Source organism: Hylobates moloch, unplaced genomic scaffold (assembly GCF_009828535.3).
Source record: "Hylobates moloch isolate HMO894 unplaced genomic scaffold, HMol_V3 SCAFFOLD_13, whole genome shotgun sequence".
NCBI classification, from domain to species: domain Eukaryota; kingdom Metazoa; phylum Chordata; class Mammalia; order Primates; family Hylobatidae; genus Hylobates; species Hylobates moloch.
The window spans coordinates 70,606,067-70,619,821 of NW_026652288.1; the positions used below are offsets into that span (position 1 = coordinate 70,606,067).

At 42.7% G+C, this 13,755-nt stretch overlaps 1 long non-coding RNA gene across 1 annotated transcript; it reads left to right on the top strand.

Moving 5' to 3' along the window:
• The first annotated feature begins 11,299 nt into the window (after positions 1-11,299).
• Positions 11,300-13,507, top strand: LOC116481096 (uncharacterized). The gene is made up of 3 exons (XR_004251417.1): positions 11,300-11,333; positions 11,861-12,009; positions 13,283-13,507. It is a non-coding gene; the product is annotated as an uncharacterized LOC116481096 (long non-coding RNA).
• Positions 13,508-13,755: the final 248 nt, after the last annotated feature.

The window sequence follows — 13,755 nt, forward strand, 5'->3', positions numbered from 1 at the left end:
GCGCCCCTCACTTCTTCCCAGATGGGGTGGCTGGGCAGAGGCACTCCTCACTTATTCCCAGATGGGGTGGCCAGGCAGAGGCCCTCCCCACATCCCAGATGGGGCGGCCGGGCAGAGGCACTCCCCACTTCCCAGACGGGGCGGCCAGGCAGAGGCGCTCCCCACTTCCCAGACGGGGTGGCCGGGGAGAGGTGCTCCTCACTTCCCAGATGATGGGCAGCTGGGCAGAGGCACTCCTCACTTCCCAGATGGGGCGGCCATGCACAGGCGCTCCTCACTTCCCAAATGATGGGCGGCTGGGCAGAGGCGCCCCTCACTTCTTCCCAGACGGGGCGGCCAGGCAGAGGCGCTCCTCACTTCTTCCCAGATGGGGCGGCCGGGCAGAGGCCCTCCCCACATCCCAGATGGGGTGGCCGGGCAGAGGCGCTCCCCATTTCCCAGACGGGGCGACTTCCCAGATGATGGGTGGCTGGGCAGAGACGCCCCTCACTTCTTCCCAGATGGGGTGGCCAGGCAGAGGTCCTCCTCACTTCCCAGACGTGGCGGCCGGGCAGAGGCGCTCCTCACTTCCCAGACGGGGTGGCCGGGCAGAGGCGCTCCTCACTTCTTCCCAGACGGGGTGGCCGGGCAGAGGTGCTCCTCACATTCCAGAGCGGGTGGCCGGGCAGAGGTGCTCCTCACTTCCCAGATGGGGTGGCCAGGTAGAGGTGCTCCTTACTTCCCAGACGGGGCGGCCAGGCAGAGGTGCTCCTCACTTCTTCCCAGATGGGGCAGCCAGGCAGAGGTGCTCCTCACTTCCCAGACGGGGTGGCCGGGCAGAGGCCTTCCCCACATCCCAGATGGGGCAGCTGGGCAGAGACACTCCTCACCTCTTCCCAGATGGGGTGGCTGGGCAGAGGCTCTCCTCACCTCCCAGACAGGGCGGCGGCCGGGCAGAGGCACTCCCCACATCCCAGACGATCGGCGGCCGGACAGAGGCGCTTCTCACATCCCAGACAATGGGTGGCCAGGCAGAGATGCTCCCCACCTCCCTGATGGGGTGGCAGCGGGCAGAGGCTGCAATCCTAGCACTCTGGGAGGCCAAGGCAGGTGGCTGGGAGGCAGAGGCTGCAGCGAGCCAAGACCATGCCACCAGACTCCAGCCCGGGCAACACTGAGCACCCAGTGAGCAAGAACCTGTCTGCAGTCCCAGCACCTCAGGAGGCTGAGGTGGGCAGACCACTTGAGGTTATAAGCTGGAAACCTGCCTGGCCAACATGGCGAAACTGCACCTCCAGCCAAAGGAGAAAAATGAGGGAGGGCTGGTGGTGTGTGGCCCCAATCCCACAGGCCGAGGCAGGCAGGTAGTCTGCAGTGAGGTGAGTACACTCCAGCGCAGGCGGGCAGGCAGGTAGTCTGCAGTGAGGTGAGTACACTCCAGCGCGGGCGGGCGGGCAGGCAGGCAGGCAGGCAGGCAGGCAGGCCCCAAATCATGAGAATAACAATCCCAGTAATCTACTAAAATCTTTTATAGTTGGATTTGATGAACAGTTCCAGGTAGTGCAATGTGGCCTGGAGGTGCTGGTGGTGATAACACCATCACTTACCAATGGAATGGCCATGTTACTTCATATCCCAAGGGACATTTCTCACATTGGGATACAGAAAACTATATATATATACACACACACATATATATATAAAACACACACACATATATGTACACATACATACATATATATCTTCTAGGAGTACCAATTGCACTTTAATTGTTCACTTTACACATTTTTATTGAAGATCTATCATATTCTAGACACAAACATGCAATCTAAAATAAAATTTTATATTAAACAAAAATGTATCTTGGAGAAGGCAATATTACCGTGAATTTTTAAGAAACAGACAAAAAGTATTCATCCTCATGGTGGTATCATAGTAATTCCCTGGCACCTCAGAAGTAGGTGTGCACTCTCCTCAGTGGTTAAGAGTGCACAGTATAAGAAATCTTCATTTGGGAGGCATAGCATTAGGAGAAATACCTAATGTAAAAATGACAAGTTGATGGGTGCAGCAAACCAACATGGCACATGTATACCTATGTAACAAACCTTCACATTGTGCACATGTGCCCCAGAACTTAAAGTATAATACAGAAAAAGAAATTTTCATTTAAACTATTAACAAAAATGTTTTTGTTACAATGTCTTCCTTTGTTATAGGTCAAAAGTTGGTAGCCTAAGGCCTAATCTGCAGATGTGTCTTATATGAACCACAGAGTAATTTGTTTCATTACAACTTGAATTGGTGACCAATATTTAAGACTCGGGGGTTTCATTTGCTATGTTGACTTTCTGGCTTCTTGTGGAAAAAAAAAAAAACTGAATGAGCTAGCATCCTTGAGACCACATCCTCATGTGGCCACAACAGCTGGTGCTGGGCTTCTGTGTCCCCATTCGGATTAAAGACCTGGTCCCAGTAGCCCTGTCTACACCACCAACCAGACCTGTGGCCTGCTTCTCTTGTCCATGCTACCTGCCTGGCCCTGGGAAATATTGGAATGTGTGCCCCTGTTCCAGACTGACACTGAACCACTTGGGTCCTTTTCCAGTATTTAACACTGTCTTCTCTAACTTCAATGTTTCAAATTTTCAAGACACTAGTCTTCACAGTCAAATCCAGAAATTGAGCCTCATGTGCCCAAGTCACAAATCAGAGAACCACAGAGCTGGAATGGACCCGCCTTTCTGATCATGGTGTAGGATTCTGAAGGCTGCCACATAATCACAGGGATCAGAAAGAGCCCCAAGTTCACCTGACTTACACTTGAGGAAAGAGTCAGGATTAAAATATACATCTTCCCCACATACAGAGTCCCAGGAAAATCAGGCAAAGAGAGAATAAAAGAAGGTTAGACCAGGCTATTTTAGAGCATACACTCTTATCACAGGGCACAGACTCCATCCCACAGTTGGGAAAGGGGAAAAGAGGATCCCAAACGTCTTTAGATTCTGGCAAGAATAAGTAGGCATAGCCTCTTCACTAGGACAAGCCGGAAAATGGATCCCAAATTTCCATAGCACTCTGTGTGTGTGGTTGTCACTGTATCCACCTCAGGGACAGTGAACATTCTCCATGAGTCATGGCTTTGTTTTCTGGGCTCAGTAGCCTGTGGTCTGGCAGAAATCGAGGTCTGTGATTTTGCAACAGCTGTTCATGTCACCTGGAAAGGCAACTGAGCAAGCAATGGGATAATTTTTATCAGCTCATGAGCACTGGCTTTGCCTGCCAAAAGGCCATGTTTCTCAGCTAGAAAATTATATTCATATCTGGAACCAGTATAGAGCCTTAAATGCCTTAAATGCCAGGATCTAAATTCTTACTTTATGTTACAGAATCCTGAATTATTCTCATAGTCTCTAATTCAAATTTAAGGCATACTAACTCCTAAAGGGCATAGCTATAACATATTTTCAGATGTTACCATAACTTGGAGAGAATCTTCAGCAAATAGGGTGGAGATGAAGGCTCATTCTGTCTCTTTAACTTAAAATTACTTTCTTAAAATGACTTTCTGATGGCACCAGGGAGCAGCCGTCCTGTTCTCTATTTAGGACTTCAATACATAAACTTCTCTCAAGCAACTGTTACAAGCTTGTTCATGTCACCTTTTAGCTCTGGTCTTTCCAGATCTCATTTTTGGCCCATCTTCTGGGCAAGTCTCCCTAGCCCATGATCTTGCATTTGCCTTTCTCTGGGCCCCTTCCAGCTTCTCTATGGAGAGAGGCACAATGTCCTTTGGACTGCAGCCAAGGGAGAAACACTGACTGTTCCCTGAAAACAGCACACAGCAGTGACAGAAGGATGCCAGGGGGACTGCTCACTCCCTTCTTGCTGTGGGAACCTCTATTAACATGCGTGGGATAATAAAACCAGCTACTTTTATCAGCAGGTGTCACATAAAAACTGACCAACATACTTAACTAGCAGGTCTAAGATCTGAGCCGTAGTCAAGTTCTGAAAAATGATTAAGTGAAAATCTAACAAATCTGTCAGTAACACTAATTGGGAACTCAACAAGATTTTCTAATCTAAATGCCTTCAAAATAACGTTAGTATTTTGAAAGCAGTCTGATGGTGACAGAGGGAGGTTTCAAGGCAAAAAGTATTTACATGTGTGGAATATGAGAGGAGAGTGGAGTGAAATATTTCATTTAGGTCATTATCTAATAAGATTATCTGTCTGCTGTTTCCAGATTCAAAAATAGCATCAACAGAAAATTATAGATACAATACATTGCAGTCAATGTGTGTGGTTGTCATTTTTTGATATGCAATGACCTAGTTTTAATACTGCTTCTTGGTCTCATCCACTCTGGGCCTGTTACTGCAAAGTACTGACTCCAACACTAATAATCCTTTTTCTTATTACTATCACTATTTTTTTTTTACTTTTATTTTAGGTGCAGGGGCACATGTGCAGGTTTGTTGTATAGGTAAATTGCGTGTTGCAGGGATTTGGTGTACAGATTATTTCATCACCCATATATTCAGCATAGTACCCGACGGGTTTTTCAATCCTTGCCCTCCTCTCACCTTCCACCCTCAAGTAGGCCCAGATGTCTGTTGTTCCCTTTTTTGTGTCCATATGTACTCAGTGTTTAGCTCCCACTTATAAATGAGAACATGCAATATTTGGTTTTCTGTTCCCATGTTAGTTTACTTAGCATGAGGCCCTCTAGCTCCATCCATGTTGCTGTGTAGGACATGCTGTCATTCTTTTCATGGTTGCATAGTATTCCATGGCATGTAAGTACCACATTTTCTTTATCCAGTTTACCACTGATGGGCATTTCAGTTGATTCCATGTCTTTGCTATTGTAAATAGTGCTGCAATGAACATACACATGCATATGTCTTTATGGCAGAAAAATTTATATTCCTTTGGGTATAAACCCAATAATGGGATCGATGAGTCAAATGATAGTTCTGTTTTTAGTGCTTTGAAAAATCACCTGACTGCTTTCCACAATAGCTGTACTAATTTACATTCCCACCAGCAGTGCGTATGCATTCCCTTTTCTCCACAACGTCATCAACATCTGTTCTTTTTTGACTTTTTATAGTAGTCATTCTGACTGGCATGAGATGGTATATCATTGTGGTTTTGATGTGTATTTCTCTAATGATTAGTGATGCTAAGCATTTATTCATATGCTGCTGGCCACATGTATATCTTCTTCTGAAAAGTGTTCATGCCCTTTGCCCACTTTTTAATGGAGTTGTTTTCTGCTTGTAAATTTGTTTAAGTTCTTTATAGATTCTGGATATTAAACCTTTGTTGGATGCATAGTTTGCAAATATTTTCTCCGATTCTATAGGTTGTTTTCTGTTTCTGTTCATACAGAAATATTCTGCTGATGCTTTCTATCACTGTGCAGAAGCTCTTTGTCAATTTTTGTTTTTATTGCAATTGCTCTTGGCATCTTCATCATGCAATCTTTGCCAGGTCCTATGTCCAAAATGGTATTTCCTAGGTTACCTTCTAGGATTTTTATAGTTTTACATTTTACATTTAAGTCTTCAATCCATTTGAATTGCTTTTTGTATATGGTGACAGGGAGGTTTCAGAAAGGGTCCAGTTTCAAACTTCTGCATATGGCTAGCTAGTTATCCCAGCACCATTTATTGACTCGGGAGTCCCCATTGCTTTTGTTTTCAGTTTTGCTGAAGATCAAATGATTATAGGTATGACATTATTCCTGGGCTGTCTATTCTGTTCCACTGGTCTATGTGTCTATTTTTGTACCAGTACAATGCTGTTTTGATTTCTGTAGACTTGTAATATAGTATGAAGTTGGGTAACATGATACTTCCAGCTTTCTTCTTTTTGCTTAGGATTACCCTGGCTATTTCGGCTCTTTTTGGGTTCAATATGAATTTTTAATTTTTTTCTAATTCTGTGAAGAATGACACTGGTAGTTTGATAGGAATAGCATTGAATCTGTAAATTGCTTGGGCAGTATGGCCATTTTAATGATATTGATTCTTCCTATCCATGGAATATTTTTCCATTTGTTTGTGCCATCTCTGATTTCTTTGACTCGTGTTTTATAATTCTCATTGTAAAGATCTTTCATCTCCCTGCTTAGCTGTATTCCTATGTATTTTATTCTTTTTGTGGCTATTGTGAATAGGATTGCATTTTTGATTTGGCTCTCAGCTTGGATGTTGGTGTAGGAATGCTACTGAATTTTGTACATTGATTTTGTATACTGAAACTTTGCTGAAGTTGTTTATCAGATGAATGATCTTTTGGGAAAACACTGGGGTTTTCCAAGTATGGAATCACATTATTTGCAAACAGAAATTGTTCGTCTTCCTCTCCTTCTATTTGGATGTCTTTTATTTCTTTCTCTTGCCTGATTGCTCTGGCTAAGACTTCCAGTACTATGTTGAAGAGTAGTAGTGAGAGAAGGCATCCTTGTCTTGTTCCAGTTTTCGAGGAGAAAGCTCCCACCTTTTGCCCATTCAGTATAATGCTGGCTGTAGGTTTGTCATAGATTGCTCCTATTATTTTCAAGCATGTTCCATGAATGTCTAGTTTGTTAAGGGTTTTTAACATGAAGGGATGCTGAATTTTATCAAAAGCCTTTTTTGCATCTATTGAGATGGTCATGTGATTTTTGTTTTTAGTTCTGTTTATGTAATGAATCACATTTATTTATTTGCATATGTTGAACCAACCTTGCATCCCAGGGATAAAGCCTACATGACTGTGGTGGGATAGCTTTTTGATATTCTGCTGAATTCTGTTTACTATTATTTTGTTGAGTATTTTTGCATCTATGTTCATCAGGGATATTGGCCTGAAGTTTTTGTTGTTATTGTTGTGTCTCTGTCATGTTTAGGTATCAGGATGATGCTGGCCTCATAGAATGAGTCGAGGAGGATTCCTATCTGCACAATTTTTTGGAATAGTTTCAGTAGGAATGGTACCAGCTCTTCTTTACACATCTGGTAGCATTTAGCTGTGAATCCATCTGGTCCTAGACATTTTCTCATTAGTACACTTTTTATTCAATTTCAGAACTCATTATTAATCTGTTCAGGGATTTAATTTCTTTCTGGCTCAGTCTGGAGAGGTTGTATGTTGCCTGGAATTTATCAATTTCTTCTAGGTTTTCTAACTTGTGTGCACAGAGGTATTCAAAGTAGTCTCTGAGAGTTTTCTATATATCTGTGGGGTGAGTGGTAACATCACCTTTGTCATTTACAACTATGTTCATTTAGTTTTTCTCTCTTTTTTTCTTTATTAGTCTAGCTAGAGGTCTACCTGAGTTATTATTAAAAAGCCAACTTCTGGATTCATTGATCTTTTGTATGTTTTTTTGTGTCTCAATTTCCTTCAGTTCAGCTCAGATTTTGGTAATTTCTTATCTTCTGCTAGCTTTGGGTCTGGCTTCCTCTCATTTCTCTAGTTCCTCTAGTTGTGATATTAGGTTGTTAATTTGAGATCTTTCTAACTTTTCGATGTGTGCTATAAACTTCCCTCTTAACACTGTTTTGTCTGTGTCCTAGAGATTCTGTTATCTTGTAACTTTGTTCTCATTAGTTTCAAATAATTTGATTTCTGCTTTAATTTCATTATTTATTTAATTTCTTATTTATTTAATTTCATTATTTCCCAAGAAGTCATTCAGGAATACATTGTTCAACTTTCATGTAATTGTATGGTTTTGAGCAATTTAGCATTTGTTTTTATTGTGCTGTGGTCTAAGAGTCTGGTTAATATGATTTGGGTTTTTTTTTAATTTGCTGAGGATTGTTTTATGCCGGATTTTGTGGTTGATTTTAGAGTATGTGTCATGTGCAGATGAGAAGAATTCTGTTGTTTTGGGGTGGGGAGTTCTGTAGATGTCTATTAGTTCCATTTGGTCAAGTGTCAAGTCAAGTCCCGATTATCTTTGTTGTTATCTGTCTGATTCTGTCAGTGGGGTTTTAAAGTTCCTCACTGTTATTGTGCAGTTAAAATCTAAGTCTCTTCATAGGTCACTAAGAACTTGCTCTATAAATCTGAGTGCTCCTATGTTGGGTGTGTATATATTTAGGATAGGTCTTCTTATTGAATTGAGCCCTTTACCATTATGTAATTCCCTTTTTTTTTTTTGTCTTTTTTGTTCTTTGTTGGTTTAAAGTCTGCTTTGTCTGCAATTAGAATAGTAACCCCTGCTTTTTACTGTTTTCCATTTGCTTGGTAGATTTTTCTCCATCCTTTGAGTCTATTGATTTGATTGCATGTGAGATGGGTATCTTGAAGAGAGCGTATCGTTGGGTTTTGCTTCTTTATCCAACTTGTCCCTCTGTGTCTTAATCGGGGCATTTAGCCTGTTTACATTCACGGTTAGTATTGATATGTGCAGATTTGATCCTGTCATTGTTTTGTTAGCTGGTTATTAGGCAGATTTGTTGGTGTGGTTGCTTGATAGTGTCACTTGTCTATCTATTTAAGTGTGTTTTTGTAATGGCCAGTAAATGGTCTTTCCTTTCCATATTTAGTACCTCCTCTGTACCACTTGTAAGGCAGGTCCGATGGCAAAGATTTCTCTTAGCATTTGCTTGTCTGAAAAATATCTTATTTTGCCTTAGCTTATGAAGCTTAGTTTGGCTAAATATGAAATTCTTGGTTGAAAATTCTTTCTTTAAGAATGCTGAATATAGGCCTCCAATATTTTCTAGTTTGTAAGGTTTCTGCAGAAAGATCTGATGTTAGCCTGATTGGGTTCCCTTTGTAGGTGACCCACCCCTTCTCTGTAGCCACCTTCAACATTTTTTCTTTCTTTTTGACCTTGGAGAATCTGATATGGTCGGGATGGTCTTCTTGTGTAGTATTTCACAAGTGTTCACTGCATTTCCTGAATTTGAATGTTGGCCTCTCTTGCAAAGTTGAGGAAATGTTCATGAGTGATATCCTGAAATACATTTTCCAATTTGCTTGCTTTCTCTTCCTCCCTTTCAGGGACGCCTATTAGTTGTATCTCAGGTCTCTTTACATAATCCCATATTTCTCAGAGATTTTGTTCATTCTTCTTTATTGTTTGTTCTTTATTTTTGTCTGACTGAGTTATTTCAGAGAGCCAGTCTTCAAGCTCTAAGATTCTTTCTTTAGCTTGTTTCAGTGTGCTGTTAATATTTGCAGTTGCATTCTAAAATCCTTAAAGTAAGTTTTTCAGCTCTATTGGATTAGTTTTGTTCTTTCTTAAAATGACCATTTCATCTTTCATCTCCTGTATCATTTCACTGTATTCCTTAGAATGCTTGGATTGGGTTTTGACTTTCTTCTGAATTTTGATGATCTTCATTTCTATCCATATTCTGAATTATATTTCTGTCCTTCAGCCATTGCAGCCTGGTTAAGAACCATTGCTAGGGAACTAGTGCAGTTGTTTAGAGGTAAGAAGACACTCTAGCTTTTTGAGTTGCCAAAGTTCTTGTGCTGTTTTTTTCTCATCTTTGTGGGCTGATGTTCCTTCAATCTTTGAAGTTGCTGTCCTTTGGATTTTTTTTTTAATCCTCTTTGACATCCTTGGGAGTTTAATTAGAGTATAAGGTAAGTTCAGTTAACTGGCTTCATTTCTGGAAGATTTTAGGGAGCCAAGCCTCAGCTCAGAACTCCTGAGATGCATACTCTAACTTTTAGGGGCTGGTATCAGGCCCCTGGCTTTGTTCTGTGGCCCCCTCAAAGTTAGGATCCTGCTGCCCTGGAGAGGCCAAGGTATTCCCAGACTGCTGGTCACAACACTCCAATAGGTGGTGCCATCCAAAGCACTCTTTTGGGCAGTGGCAGCAAGATCCATCCTCATTCTAATGTGCCATCAGCAGTGGCAGCACACTGGTGTACACGCTCATAGACTGAGGCAGGGCACTGTTTGCCACAGAGGTGCTGGCCTCTGTGTGGGCATTCACAGTGGTGATAGTGGTGGTGGCATGGCAAGGGGTACAGGAGCCACCAGCATCTATGTGGCCAGCAGCAGTGTCAGTGTAGGGGTGGGGCTTTGGCAGGCACAGGGCTGATGTTCTCTGTGCATGCAATCACAGCAGCAGCAATGGCAGCTCAGGACAGGAAGTGGGGCTGCTGGTCTCCTTTTGTGCATTCCCCATTGACAATAGTGTCACGGTAGGAGGGTAGGGTCCATTCATGGCAGCAGCAGTGGCATGTTGGGGTGCACACATGAGCCAGTGGGGAAGAGGAGGCAAAGTGTGCATTCCCCCCAATCAAGTAATGTGGGGGTTAGCTGTGGGAGACTGCATGCCAGCAAAAATGCATGGGGGAGGCTGCAGTATGGGGGAGATGGGTGGGCTAGCACAGGTCAGCAGGGGCTGTTCTGCTGGAGATCTCCAATGGTCAGGCATGGTCTGCTAGTGCAGGAGCTATGATGCAGTTCCCTAAGAGGCACCTTGGCTGGGCATCCAAGGCTGCAGTGCAAGCAGGTGCACCCAGGCTGGGGCCCCGGAAGAGGCCAGCAGACAGGGGTGCACTTAGGTCAGATTGGCCCCATTCCATGGGCATGATCATCCTGCTATATTCTGATCCAACAGTTCACATAAGGCTAAAGTATCCTAGGGAAGCAAGGCAACCCTTGAGGGATAAGTGCTTCTGGCCATGATCTGCATAGACATTCCTGCACAAAACCCTCTGAGCTCCATACCGGCTGGAATTCTGCTCCTACTACCTCTCTAAGCAGTTCTTCCTACCAACTCAAGTGTCCATGAGGGATGTGGGGTCTCCTGCTGCCAGATTTCCAGAGGTCCATGGTGAGAGTGGGTTGCTCCTTGCCTGCTCAACTCACCCCTTCCCCAGGAGTTGTTGGGGGCCAGGAATGAGTCCCTATGTGTGGGAGCCCAGTCCAGTGTTCCTGGCCTCCTTGCCCTTCAGCCCAGCATCCCTGTCCTCCCTCCGTTTATTTTCAATGCCTTCTCTCCAAAGATCTGTTTGGAATGCACCAGTCCTCTGGATTTCCTGGTCCCTTGGTGGCAGATGTTCTTTCCCACTGCGTCTAGTCAGCCGTCTTGCCTCCCTCATATTTCCATGGTCAGAAGCTTAACCAGATCATCTGATCAATGTCCCAAAGGCTGTAATCAACATCTGAGGTACGAAGGTCTTCTTCCAAGTTCATCTTGGCTGGGCTGTCTGCTCCCCATTTCAATGCTACGTGCCACAGTCTCAGGGCCTCTTGGGCTCTGGAAGGAGATTCAGTGGAAGACAAGGCCATTATGAGGTCACTCCAGAGTCGCCTAGCACTGTTGCCACCTCATGGTCTCCAGCATCCAAGGAGAGTGTGGGCAGCTGGAACCAGGTCCTCCTCCTCCTCCTTCTCCTCCTCTTCTTCCTCCTCCTTCTTTTCTTCCTTTCCTCCTCCTCCTGCCAATTGCAGAGCAGCAGAAAGCAAAGGAGCTAGAAAAGGGTGAAATCAGTTCTTTTTCTGTAACCTTTTTGCTTTGCTTTTATTAAGTTCTTAGGGCTTTTGGTCTTGAGTCCTAGAAAAGATGCAAATAATTATGAAGGGATCATAACTTTTAATATTATCAGTGGATATTTAAGAAAAAAAAATAAAACCATATGATAGATTGATTGATAGTTAGTAGAGAATAAAAAGAAGATTCAGGAGAGGCCATGAGGGCAAAGAGAGAGAAAGGAGTGGAGAGCATGCATGTGTGTGTGTCAGTGTGTGTGTGTGAGTGTGTGTGTGTGTGTATGTGTGCATGTGAGAGAGAGAGGGCGGGGGAGGGAGGGAGAGAGAGAGTGAGAGAGGGAGAAAGAGTGGAAATTCTAGAAAGAAATTGCCTCTTCTTCTGTTCAACTACTTTACTGTTTTGTCAAAAGTTAGCGCTGCCTCTAAGGTCTCCTGCAACTCACCCACCCACCCCTCTTACTCCATCGTACTCAACTTCTAAACTAAGAGGAAAGCCCGAGCTAGAGGTCCTATGCATCAATCAGGGAAGAGATATTGAGAAGAAAAAAACAGAGAAACTGTAAGTGGCTGAACACTACATAAGGACAAAGAATAATTGCTTGGTTCTAAGACGGGCCTGGCCTGACCAGATCAGGCCACAGTTAGCCTGTTCCCAGGACACTTGGCGGTCATTAGTCCCAGAAAAGGAATCATTGCATTTGATCTTATGAGAAGCCAAGCATGCTTTCCTGATGAAACAGCATGCCAGCAGATTAGCATATTGCTCTGAGACAAAGGGGAACATATGGAAACTATCCTGACAAGGATAGAAAGTAATAATTACCCCATTGATTGACCCAGACAACATAATCATTGTGGGGCCAATGTAGAAGAAGAGCACTTTATTAATATAATTTTTCTTTTTCTTTAACACAACTAGTCATTCTTTTCAAATTATGCTGCGTGGGTCCAACAAAAAGCAGCAGAAGAAATATTTGCTTTTGATTAAATGCATTGTTGGTTTCCTTAGAAAAGGAAATTATTGCAAAACATAATACATTTTCGTTGATTTATGGAAATTACCTCAAAAATGAAGCTCAAGAGAATTTCACACCAGGAATCTCAACTTTTTAAAGAAGAAAGAATAGGCAAGAGTGGAAAAATCTTCTCCATAGTATTGTATGTCTGGAAAAACTTAGCACTTTTAAGAAAAAATGGCATGAATAAAAGAATGGTATTAGTACTCCTTTTTTGGAAAAACATATTCACATGTATGATTTGGAGAGAACATTTGCTTTTGTCAAATGTGTCAGAGCCCTTCATTGGGTGCACTGATATTACTCATCTCAGCCTTCACGGCAGAATGATTTCTAGTAGAATCATGTCTATGCCAACCAACATTAAGGAGTTATGTGAGTTCCCTTAACATTAGCATATTTCTCTCCCTTAGGAAAGGGTATAGATGAGAGTGAATGTTAAAAAGAAGGAACCATGACACATAAACCAGACCATATTCTTGGCTCTCACTTAGAATGAATCAGAATAGTTGGAGCAATAGCACAGGCATTTGCTAAGTACCCATGCCCACTGGTTTACCAAAAACTGGTTCTCTCCAAATCACATACGTGTATATGCTTTTCAAAAAAAGAAGAAGACTAATACCATTGTTTTATTCATGCCATTTTTCTTAAAAATGTTAAGTTTCACCAGACATACAATATTGTGAAGAATATTTTTCACCTGTTGTCTATCCTTTCTTCTTTAACAAGTTGAGATTCCTAGTATGAAATTCTTCTGAACTTTATTTTTGAGGTAATTTCTCTAAATAAACTAAAATGTATTATGTTTTGCAGCTATTTTTTCTCTCAACTAAAACATCCATTCTAATCAATATTTGGCAAGAAAATATCTACCTGTTTCATCTTCACTGGTTATTTCCATAAACTGGAAAGAATGACTGTCTAAATGGTAGTTATGTCCCATGAGATGTTTAAGCAAAGGGGAAAATTATACAAAATAATAATGCCATATTTTGTCTGGGCCACCAGAATGACAATAAAAATTTATCATGCTAGAAAGTAATGCCGTGGTATCCAAACAGGAGCTGCCGGGATGTTGGTCCATACTGAGGGGACCACAGCCTTCACCTCCATGAATTCAGATGCCATCTTGTCCTTGGACTCCAAACCAAATGACAATGTTTAGACTGTACCCTAGAACCAGATATCCCTAAGAAGGCAAATTATTTGGAGAGACCTACAAAGGATTCTAATCTACTTTGGCCAGTGTTACTTAGTTTGACATTGAGTGTTGCAGGGCGCTAAAC